The sequence below is a fragment of the Xiphophorus couchianus genome, chromosome 13 (assembly GCF_001444195.1).
Source record: "Xiphophorus couchianus chromosome 13, X_couchianus-1.0, whole genome shotgun sequence".
Lineage (NCBI taxonomy): Eukaryota > Metazoa > Chordata > Actinopteri > Cyprinodontiformes > Poeciliidae > Xiphophorus > Xiphophorus couchianus.
In genome coordinates, this window is record NC_040240.1 from 23990797 (window position 1) to 24003183 (window position 12387).

Here is a 12387-nt window from a genome sequence, read left to right on the forward strand (position 1 = left end):
ATCAGAAGTAACATTTCCACTTACTGACTGACATTTCTGTTGTTTCAGCACCGAAGCGTTGGTCTATAAAGAAAATATTCCAGTCAGAACAACAGAGATGTTATCCCTTCAGGCAGGAGGGGATGTTTTATTTATCTGAAAGATTCTGATATATTTTCTATATGTCATCTCTTCCTGTTTATTTTGTCGGCTCGTTGTGACTTACCTGTGGAATCAGCAGAGGATTGTGGACTTTTCTTTGATTTGTGGATTCAGGGGGAAAATAAACCTGCCTGTGGTTTGAGATGTGGATCTTCATTTAAAGTCACAGCAGGGATCACATCAGATGTGCTCTGGCTTTACTTTCTCCATTAAGATGCTCCGTTTGAACGTCGCTGATTTAAAACTGTTTAAATCAGACCTTTTGTTTCTCTTCCACTCCACCTTTACCCACTTCCCAAATTTAAATCATGGGACTCTTTCCTTTAATTTTCTGTAACTGGTGTGGCTGAGTCTCTGATGCTTTTTAACGAGTGAACTTTCTTCTTTTTTTTCTTTCCCTAATCTCCACATTTTAAAATCCCTTCTAAGATTAAAAGTAGGTCATAAAACTCTGAGTCAGACCATCAATATAATCTTCCTCTTGACAGCATTTAGTCTTAAATGAGCTAAATTCCTAGCAGACGTAGCATTCATCTTTAAAATGACCATTCCTCAATAAGTGAGAAACTGAATTGTCTGTAGATTGTAATTTATGTCTCAAGTTCTTTAGTTCATTAATAATCCTTTAACATTAGTTGATTTACTATTAAATTGTTTCCACTATTTTTAGGAAACTTAAATTTTAGTCTTTTAATAAGTTTTATTTGGTGCTCCCCACAAACTCTTAGGTGTAATTAATAAAGCATGTTAAAGTTTAATAAATGATTAAAAACTGATTAGATTTTTAGATAACCAATTAGACTGGCCATGGTACGGACATTAAAAATAATTTAAAGTTGTTGGTAAATTCTGTCTTTAAAGCAACGACTGTCATGTTTTTTTATGTTGAACAAAAATGCAAACAAGTTGAGATGGGCACAATGGACTTAACATAGAAAATGTGTTCAGTTCATTTAAATGTCAATTCACAACACATCATCTCAAACTTTACAACAAATCAATTCAGTTCAGTCATACAGTTGATCCTACTCAGCAAACAGTAAATTTAGTTCATTGTTCTATCAGTTTTTGATCTTAGGAAATCTAACAGTTTGCATTGAGTCATTAGCTGCATTTTCACCACAAATATGTAAATCTTCTATAACTCTCCATATTCTGTTAATGTTGAAAAACACAATTTCCCCAATTGCAATGTTTCCATTAGATAAGAAATTAAATTAAAATTGCATGTGAATAAGCTTGTTAATGTGACAAGTCACTAAAAATTATGGCCAAAAAGAATTTATTATAGAACTGGAATAAGATGAACAAGCAATAAAAAAAACTCAGTGAATTTCTCAAATATTTGTAAATTTGACCAAAGTTTCTAATTAACTTTCAATAACATGATGGCGGCCAGCAAACCTCCAGTGTTTGTCTGGTCCAACACTCTTAAATTAAATAGTTCACTAGCAGGCTCCTGTAGAACCAGGTGGAGGTAACTAAACCATTGGAAACGCGTGTTGGAGCCGAGACTAAAATATTCAGGACCCCATCTTTGGTGGACTAGCGCTAGCCAACTCTAGCTAGCAGTAGTTATCTGGTCTGAATTCACCATCTATTGCTTTAATTTATTAAAATCTGTTTTGTAAAGTACTTTGGGACAGAATTTGTTGTGAATCAGTGGCATAAAAACAAACTGAATTGAATTGTGTTTACTTCACCACTGGTTACACCAAACCACTCAACTCCTCCGTTTTTCCTGTGGCTGATTGGTCAAAGTTTCCACCAAGACCCAGAGGATCATAAAATCCTTTAATTTATGAAAACAGTCCAATTTATGAAATTTATAATTTATGAAAACTTCGTTCTTCCCCCTCAATCTGTGAATCTGCCTGCAATTAAAAGGAAACTCTGGTGTTTATTAAATTAAGTAGAAGCTAAACAAAGACTGTGTGCATGCTACTAAGCGTTTTAATACTGTTGTAAATTATATTTTAATTCACAGAATGCCAAGTGTTGGCATGATTATTACAGACCTGGGAGGCTGTTATTCTTCTTCTCTGACAAATCCAGGTAGATTAGTTCTGTCTGTCTCAACTGGAGCAACAAATGAATTTGGCTTAGAAACCTGCCAGACACTGCCACACACACACACACCCACACACACACCCTCACACGCCAACACACACCCGCCTTCCCATGCTGACTACCATTTTCTTGGAAATACACCTCCATCCACCCCCTGCATGCTCTCCTCAAATTCACCCACACATAGCTCCACTGTATCCATGCATACATCATACAACACACTTATTCATAGTGTGGAAACTAACCAAACACACACACTCATGAATACATCCCTGTATGGTGTGTGTGTGTGTGTGTGTGTGTAGTACAGAATAGAGCGGGAGCGACAAGCTGCCAGGTACCATTTTAGATCCAAACACAATAGACTTTATTGACTCTGTTCATGCTCAAATGTGTGTTTCTGCAAGGTGAACGTGTGTTTCCGCTGATGAGTCTATTCAACAGCTGCTTGTGGTAACACTGCCCCCTAGTGTCAAAGCAGGGGAAGTGCGGCCTGGAGCATAACCCCGCCCGGAGGCGCTTGGGGAGTAGTAAAGTCTTAAAGCGGGCAGATATAGCAGTGATGATGCTGGATGAGGAAAATGAAAACAGAATCAAATGCAGCTTTAGACGTCCAAGAAAACTACAACATTTTAGTAAATATTTTAATTTATTCAGTCATCAATTACATCAAAACACTGCAACATTTTAAATCCCTTCACTGAAAAGGTAAAGACAGAAGCACAAGGCTTATTTATGCCTGTCCTATTCATCAAATTAAACTAAATTACTCCTTCATTAATAATTGCACTATATAAAACCCTCCAAACATTTCACTTATTATATAAACACCACTATAAAGAAACATGAAAGGAAAAATAAAATGCAAAACCAAAACAGGTACAACACAACCTGTAGTTATTTACTCTCGTAACCATCAAATATTTTTTCATAAATTTTTACTATATATATAATTTTTGTAAATTAATCCTTTTATGCCACAAGATGCCGCCCTGGGCGGTTGCCCATGTGGCCCATATCAGAAAGCACCACTGGCTGTAGGCAGATTACGGCGCTCCGTTCTCCTCCTGGTGGCACTTATGCTAAAGTTGTTCAACAATAATTGAATATATTTTTTGGAAATGGTATCTTTTGATTACCAATCCATGCATGCATAATCACAACACAATACTTTAGTTAAAATCTTTGGGAGCAAAATTTTTAAAAATGGGCAAAGTATGAAAAAAAAAAACTTAATATTTAATCAAAAATTGCAAACACTCTGAAAACTAATTGAAACTAAATTAGACACAGTCACAATAAAATATAACTAAACTAATGAAAAACCCAAAACTATTAGAACACTGATTGTATCTCCATGAAAATTATTTCCACATTTTATCATTTCTGCTGCATGTTTTATCATTGCTGTACATCTGTGTAGGTGTGTAGTAGAGTGTGAATGTTTTATCATTATGAGCATTATTAATAAAGATACTCTACTTCAATAAAAATCCTCCTGTCATTTAATGAGCAGCTTCATAAAATAAATGAGATTTTATAGCTCCTGAACAATCTCCTGCTGTTATTCGGTAATTTCCTGTATAAATTACATTTCCAGCATTTAGCATTAGTTTGAACTCGGAGCTCTGAGCTTCTCTGATGTGTAATTTCTGCCATCAAAGAGCCGTTTCTGTGTCTTTGTGATCATTCTACTCGCTTTATTGCTCCATTTTCTTCTGCATCTCTTAAAGTTTGAGCCATTAACATGTCAACAGCACACTTTGCATTCTGCGTGCGCGCCCGAGCTGCTGCTGAGCCATAAACCAATCAGTCAGCAGTATTCAAATGAGAGAAAGGGAAATTACTGTATTTCATGAATTAGATTTGCAGCTCAGAACAGTTGCTGTAAAAACTCCCCGGTGTTGAGAACTCATGAAGGGAAATTATTCACATTCAAGGTTGGAGGAATGTGTATTTTGGAAAATCCAGCCTTGGATTATGAGGGGAAAAAATTATTTCAGCAATAAATGCAGGGTGCTGAACGACTTGGTGAGCAGATTTTATTATTTTAAAAGTGTTGATTTGCATCAACAAGTTACAAAACTGAACCTATTTATTTTGGAAATCTCATGACAGTTTTTTTTAACTTGGAAAAACCTCAGTGAGGCCATTTTTGCCCAGTCTTTCTTATTGTTGAATTGTGACCTCTGACCTTAGAGGCAGTGAGACCTGTGGAGGTTTTTTGTTTTTGTTTTGTTCTGTGAAATATTGGATTCTGGTTTTCTCCACATGTGGATAATTGGTTCTTATTGTGCTTTTCTGGCATCAAAAAAGCTTTGTAACAATTTCAACATTTTAAGTAACTTCTTGATTTTTATCAATCAGGCAGTAAGAAAGTCAAAAATGTTAGTGCAAATTGCTATGAGGGTTTTTTTTGTTGTTGTTTTTTTTAGTAAATCTTAGCCAAGTTGGAATGGAAATAAATCATAATTATTTGACAATCGGTTCACAATTGTCATAGAAACTGAAACACTATGGAAAATACAGTCTGGAAAGAATAACTGGTTTGTAAACATTAAATCTGATCTTTGTGGAAAATGTCTAGTACATAAAGTATGTTTAAAGCTCATTATTTATAGTAAGCAACATATGTGTTTGAACTTTTCAAAATTTTACTAATGATGTAGGAATGTCTCAATGTTTAAATTATGCAAAATTATTAAACTGACATTTATTTATCACTATTTAACAGATTTATTCTAAAAGTCTTTACAAAGCATAATGCACACCAAAAATATGACAAGTTTTTCCACTGACTTTTTTTGATTTAATAATCTCGATCTGACTAATTTAGCTATAGTTTATGTAAATGTTTAACAATGTTTAACTGATTTTCACTTACATAGTTGCATGTTTCTATTTATTTCCTTGCTTAAAAATGACAAGAATATTTCTGGTTCTCAATCTAGATGTTGTTCCAGCATGCTTCCAGCAGAGGGCGCAGTCAGATGCATAGTCACTTCCTCCACATGGACGGAGACGAAATGGAGCTTTGGGAAGCGACAGCAGAAAGGATGAAAGGTCAGGAGGAAGAGGGCATCATCATCAGTTCATCACTGAGTGAAAATGGCTCTTTTGGTCAGGAATGAAACCTGAATTTTAATTTCTAGGATTTATAACCACTAAAGTCTTAAAATCCCAGAGTAAAATGAAATGTATTGTTGCTGCAAAAACAAAAGTAATTATACGAGTCACAAAGCAACACATCCCTGAATTGTTTTTCCAGTTTCTCTTTTTAAAAAAAAGAAGTTTAATTTGCCATTTAATTCAAATTTAAAACTGCAGTTGGCGCCATTAAAGTAACACTGAAATACTTTGCATAGATCGGGTGTAATGTTAAGCTTTATGTTTAAATTTTAACACAAACTAAAAATAATGTGTATCTGATCAAAAAAGGAGTTGTATTGACAGTTCTACAATATGGAAGAGGACTTGGAACTAATCAATCAATATTTTTATGACAAAATTAATTAAATGTAAAAATAAATACCATCTTCCACATGGGGGGAAATTACAGAAGAGTTTAGAAATCCATGGAGAATTTAATTTAAGAAACACCACAGAAGAAGAAATGAGGTGGAGGGTCATGTGTTAACAGTCATGTGTTCCTAACAGAAAAGTTTAAGTTCTGCAGAGTTGGAACGAAGGAAGGTATTCAGCATTTTGACTGAGGTGAGTTGAAGGAGGAAAGTGTCTGAAAGTAGCAGATCAATGTTTCTTGAGGACTGCAGTTGGACATCCTTGATCTAAAGCAAACATGAGAAATTAAAAAATATTTTAGGAAATTGTATTTTTGCTTGAAGCGCATTAACATTTTTTGTTTTTGGATGGTGGAAATATGGAACTCTTATGAATGTTAGAACTTCTTTCTCCATTTTCAAACTATGTAAATGTTGAAAGTTTTCACCTACAGGTGTGGAAATGTTTCTTTAACAGAGAGTGAGGAAAAACTGTTGTATGACCCAAAGAACCAGAGAAAGAATACATTCTTAATTGGTATTTATTAGAAGACTCCACAGCGTTCGAAGTCTCTGCTCACTGATGGCAGTCAGGAGAAAGAGCCTTGAGCAAAACACGACTTACAGTTTTATAAGAAGAGTTTCATTCCCTTCACACAGTCTGATAATCTACTTGGTTACAGAACAGACAGCAAGAACACACATCTTCTTTCATTAGGAGTCAAACATGCAGGAAGATGTTTTGAATCTTCCTGCACTTTCCTTACTCTTTTTTTAAGCTGTTGATGAGTTTTAAGGAATACCGACTGGTTGTTTTTTGTCTGTAAGAGAAGTTCTAGCAAATACTTCACACACTGTGTCACTAGTTTGTTTCTGAATTTTGTTGGTTTTATGATAAAAATAGAACATGTTTGGTAAATCTTGGCTTGATAAGTCGTCTGCCTTTCTTCTCTCAGTCTCCATCTGATTAAAGTGGCAGCCCTTTCATTTTCATTTTTAAATCCTCTGCTGTGCCGTAAATTGTTTCCCTGACAGTTCTGCTGCGTTGCTGTTCGTCTTTAATCTGCCTTCCTGCAAGAAAAGGAATTGCTGAAAAGTTTGTGACAGACACAAAAGGGGCAATTTAATGTTCTTGAAAGGAGCAAAGCTCTGAGCAATGACTCATCACGCTATTAACTTTTGATTCACCTGCATTTTTCCATAAGGCAATTGTTCTTTAAAGTTTTAATCTATTTTCTAAATTTCTGAGTTATTGTAGCAAAAACAAAAGGCTCTCTCTTTCAGTTGCAGTTTTTACATGACATTAAAAATGTTTTTATCCTTTCCTAACATTAGCAGGCATAAAATATTCATAATAGCAGAAGCAACATTGCATAACATCAGATATCCGTTCCAATAAGAGTTTTTTAAAACTAAGACAAAGATTGTCTTTTATTAGTAATTAGAACAATAATCAACACAAAAACAGCTGCATATGTTTGTTCCCTCTAGGGTGTTCTGTGACAGGCACAGGTTGAAAACAAACTACTGTACTTCCTGTTATCTGCTGAAAGTCTCGCTCTCTCTTGCAGCCTGAATTAATCACAAACGTCTGTTTCCAACTTGAAAACTTATAGCTTCTTCCCTCAGTAACAGTGTCCAATCTGAAGAGTGTGGTTGTGTTTTTTTATTTTTTTTTGCTTATTAGGCCAAAACTCTTTTATTTCTTTGTGGGTCTTAAAAAAAGAGAAATATAATTAGTCCTTCTCTAGTCGTCCAGTCAGGAACTTCAATATTCAATGTGAAAACTGAGAGCAGTGAAGTCTGGGATGGAGAACTGAACGCTATGCTACGCTGTCACCGTGGGGTGAATTTGATGGAACATTCAGAGGGCCAGAAATAGGAGGATATGGAGCCCTGAATTAAGACCTGTTTTTTTTTATATATATATAAAGACATGCAGTAGTTCTCTCCGGGTTCTCCAGCTTCCTCCCACAGTCCAAAAACATGACTGTCAGGTTAAATGGTCTCTCCAAAGTGTGTGTGCCTGGTTGTTTGTCCTGTCTGTCTCTGTGTTGCCCTGCGACAGACTGGCAACCTGTCCAGGGTGAACCAGCCTCTCGCCCGAAACGTTCGCTGGAGATGGACACCCACCAGCACCTCTCCCGACCCCACTAGGGTCAATGGATGGACGGACGGACGGACGGACGGACGGACATGCAGTAGATTGATGTGGCACCCAGATTTTAAAGTCTGGTTGTATATTTAGCAATTTCTGTATCTGGTAAAGTTCAGATTATTTCAGTTTGTTTTTACAGGGAGGTAACTATCCTGGTCTGAATTGTTTCTGCAGGTTTCTTCAAGCTGGGCTGCACAGTGCGCTCAGATGAATCATACTGGATCCTTTTTTTTTGGCTTGGATAAAAAGAAGGATCTTTAAATAAAAGAAAATTAGAGCAGCTTAGGACTGAAAGGTTTGCTGAGATGTTTCTTCACTTTTTTATCTCTAAAATCCTTCATGAAAACATATTTTTAAGATTAAAACATTTTCAGGAAAATATCTTTTTGAGGTTGTACATAACCTCATTTGCTGTACAGTAAATATTTAAAATAAAACTTTACTGTACAGTTGGGTGGTTTTCTTGTTTCCTACTGGAAAATGCTGCAGAAGCAGGAGTCTCCATTTCTGCCTGAGCGATTGTGAGTAGTTCAGAAATGTTCATCGAATGCTAATAATGTTCCTGTGTGACACAGCTGGAGGACAGTAATTTTCAGGCTTACAGTATTAAATTAGCCCATCTGCAGAAAATCAGGATGCAGCGACGTTCTCCATCATGTCTGCGGTTTTCCATTAATTCCTCGACGTTTCATTCTTCCTTTCTCGCACATTTCTCACATACTCCACAAGCCCGTCATCATTTCTCACTCCTTCCCCATCCTGCTCTGCTCGTCTGCTTCTGGATGAGGCGATAGTGATCTCCATGGAAACAGCCCAGCAACAGGCTGGGTCTCTGCGTCCAATCAGAGAGAACTCTGTTCCTGTAGATCGTCCAATGGGAGAGCCAGGCAGGGAGGTGTTTAGAGGGGTTTAGTGCACCCATCAAGGTGAATGCTCAGGAAAAGCTCACTTCCTCTTTCGGCTGAGAATGTCATCGTCTCAGCGGTAGACAGTTTTATTTTTTTCTTTTAGTGTTTTTTTTTAATTTTATTTAGAAATTTAAAAAGACTTGTGGAATAATTTGGTGAACTAAAATGTTGAAAACTGAGAATTAGCATGACTAAATTAAATTTTGTTAAAAACAAAATTCAAAGAATGACAGAAAAAAAGATTGACTGTTTTTCTTCTATTGAGGAAAAACAAGCGTAGTTTTTGTTTCTGAATATGGACTTGGATGGTTTCATCTTTTTTACCAACCAATGACTTTGCATATAAATTGATAAATATATTCCCTATAAGGAAATACAAGTTTGACTTGCAAAGCAACAATTGGTTTTCAAAGCTATTTTTGTAGGCAGAGTTATTGCATTTTGCAAATTAATATGGAACATTTAATTTGTTTGAGAAATTTCCACCTGAAAATCTGCAGAGAAAATATTTTACATTTTACTCACTTTTCTAAAGCTGGAATAAAAGATGGAGAAACGCTTTACTCAATCTGTTGGATCTCTGAAAGCTTTAAAAACTGCTGCAGACTCTGAACGCTGCTGTGGTCCAGAGGAATCTCTAATTTTCCTGATGGTATGAAAATCCCTTAGAGCTCGCTGGGTGAGCCGTCCTGATGGATGCCTGCAGAAAAATGATCAATTAGCGTATTGTGCTACACGCGGCTGGACAAAAAGCACCAGCATATTTTGTGAATCCTGATCTTGATTGCAGACCACAGCAATTTGCAAACATTTCCCAGATTGTGACTCCAGGGCTCCCTCACGGGGGGCAGGGAGCCTGGCGGCTGGTTGCTGAGGCTGGGCTCCTGGGGTTCAGCCGGTGCAGGGAAGCACCCTCCATATTTAGTTGGTTTCTGCCAGGAGAAATCCCTGGGCATCATAATCTGACTTTCTGGATACAGGATGTTGACTCAGTGGTGGGAAAGAGGCAGGAGTTTGTGTGTACTGTTGAGAAACAACTAATTGGACTCGCCTCAATTAAAGTTTAGGCTCTAACTCAATTTTAGAATTGCAGAGAGGAATACTCATCTCTGTGATGAATATCTTCCTTTTTGTGGCTTTAAGTGACTTTTTAGAGTTTATTTACCCAACAGCAGCTGAAATTACTCATTCCTGTTTGAGTGTGTTCTGTTCTGTTGTGATGAATAGCCTTCCCAGCCTGAATCTGTGCAAGCTGCTGTCCATGTCTGACCACAATTTTGTCCAAAAGTGTATGAAGTATCAGACAATCTTTGACCAAATGTAGGTGATGCGTGTTTTCGTAATCATATCATCAAAATTGCGGAGTTATTTGAAAAGAAAGGTATAGTTGTTAACTGATCATCTCTTCTTGCTTCTAGTGACAGACCTGAGTGGTAAAGGTGAACTGGAAATGTTGGACGAGATCTTTGGAAAAGTTTCTGTTATGATCTCGGAAACGCTGAGTGCTGCTGATGGTGAGTCTGAAGTCATCAATATTTGAAAATTGGAATCTTTTCGCCATATTCGGTCACCAGTGATTACAGGTTTTATTATCAATCTGCATTTTCTGCCACCCGTTCCTCAGTCACTAAATAACCACGGTACAAGTAAATTCCTCAGTTGTTACGTTCTTGTGCACTAAGTGATGCGTGAAGAGGCTGGGTTAATCTACAGCCGTCCATTAAAGGAGCTGCAGCCCATTATCCCACCACCTAAAAGCCTGGATGTGCCGTTACATAACAGTGCAGTTAAACCAGAAAGATACAATCAGGCGGTCAGACGACAGAAAAACCTGTCTGTCACTTTGTGGATGGATTTATCATGACCTCACAGAATGGAAGAAAAGCTATTACTGTAGTAAAGACTGATATCTAGAGATGTTTCCACTGAGTTCCATGTTTGAGAGCCTACATGTGGGTTCATCATGGTGGCAGTCATCCGCCAATCACATGACCTCCCAATTCAGGATGTGGTTGCTTAGCAACAGAACCCCCACCCTCCCATGTTACCCATCGAACAGTGATCGCGTGGATGAAAACAGGTTGAGAGTGAGAGCAGAGTTTATTTATAGAAGCCCTGGAAAAACGAGGGAATTACGTGTCGTGTCTAAAATTAAACTCACTATAATCCCCCTCCCCTCTTTCCATTTCTCTCTTTTTCATTCACTTTTTTGTCACATTCATTCATGGATGCAATGGAAATAAGGTCGAGATCAGGCGACCAGATGTGGGTGTGAGAGGACAGAAGATCTAGTTGTGAAATAACATCCAGTCATAACAAATAAAGTGAGTTATATTCATCCAGAGAAACCAAAATCTCTAAATATGAACGGAAAAAAATCCAAAATGTTTACGCAAACACACTCTCTTCATTTTCACTATAAACGACTCGTAATGTCAGAAATTCACATCATAAAAGTCCATAACAGACAAACCTTAACACACTAAATCATAGACTTTTTCCTATTAACGTTGCTGTCACAGCTGCCGGCACACAAAGTTAAATCACTCTGCAGCTTCAGCGTCCCCATGATTCCCACCAAGGGGATCCATTTTAGACAGCACAGCCACAGCCAGGCAAAATGGAGAGCCAATCAGAGAGGAACAACAGCTGTCTGTGTAATGGATGGATGGAGCCTGTCAGATGACGGTGTGACGGGAGAGACGAGCAGAGACAAAAGAAAAGTGTGACTGATGAGAGGAAAAATGGAAGAGAGGGTGGCAGACATGAAGGTGCTAAACAACGCAAGAGACCGAAAGTAACAAGATTGCTTATTTGTACAACCAAATAATTGTTTTTGCTTCTTTTGTTACATTTCAATGTTTCAGATCCTCCTATTATAACTTGACATTAAATACAGTCAGCAGTGTAGTAGAAGTAAGAAATACTGCCACCTGCGGATGGGAGTCACATTAAAACTGAATGTTTCTGACCACTTTTGTGGAAAATTTCCAATGAAATCAGGCATGAATTGGAGCAAAATATGTGTTAACCTTTCCTGCTGAACCTTTGAACTTCGTGGGGGAAACACAGGGAGCCCCTTCTCGCTCCAAGGCTTTAGTGGTTGGGGTCTTCAGGGTCAACTCCCTCTGTGGTTCACAGCGGTGTGGCGCGGCAAGCAAGAGATGGTCAAAGGTTCCTGCACATTTATTTCTCAGTGCGGTAACAAACATATACGACCATTACTATTTACTCTAATAAAGCTCTTTATGCCGAACAACATCCATGCCTCCCCTACTGGTGTGGCGGTGCTAGTGCAACAGTCTGAATCTGTTGATTTTTGCGTAAATTTAAAAAATCTGGAGGGAGGTAATTTGGTAATGTGGCGTCTGGAGTCTAGAGGGCCACATTAAAGCTACGGTGGGTCAGATTTTGCCTCTGGGCCTTGACTTTGACACATGTGATTTATTGGTTTGCTATACCGGAACAGGAAGGGTTATACAGAAAATTCAAAATGCCCTTCCTGTATGTTTTTAAAAAATGTTAACATTTAGGATGCCATAACTGGCTTAATGTCCGTAGATTTCCCCGGGCGCAGCAAAGCCCCGAGTGGCCCTGGCAAAGTAAATCA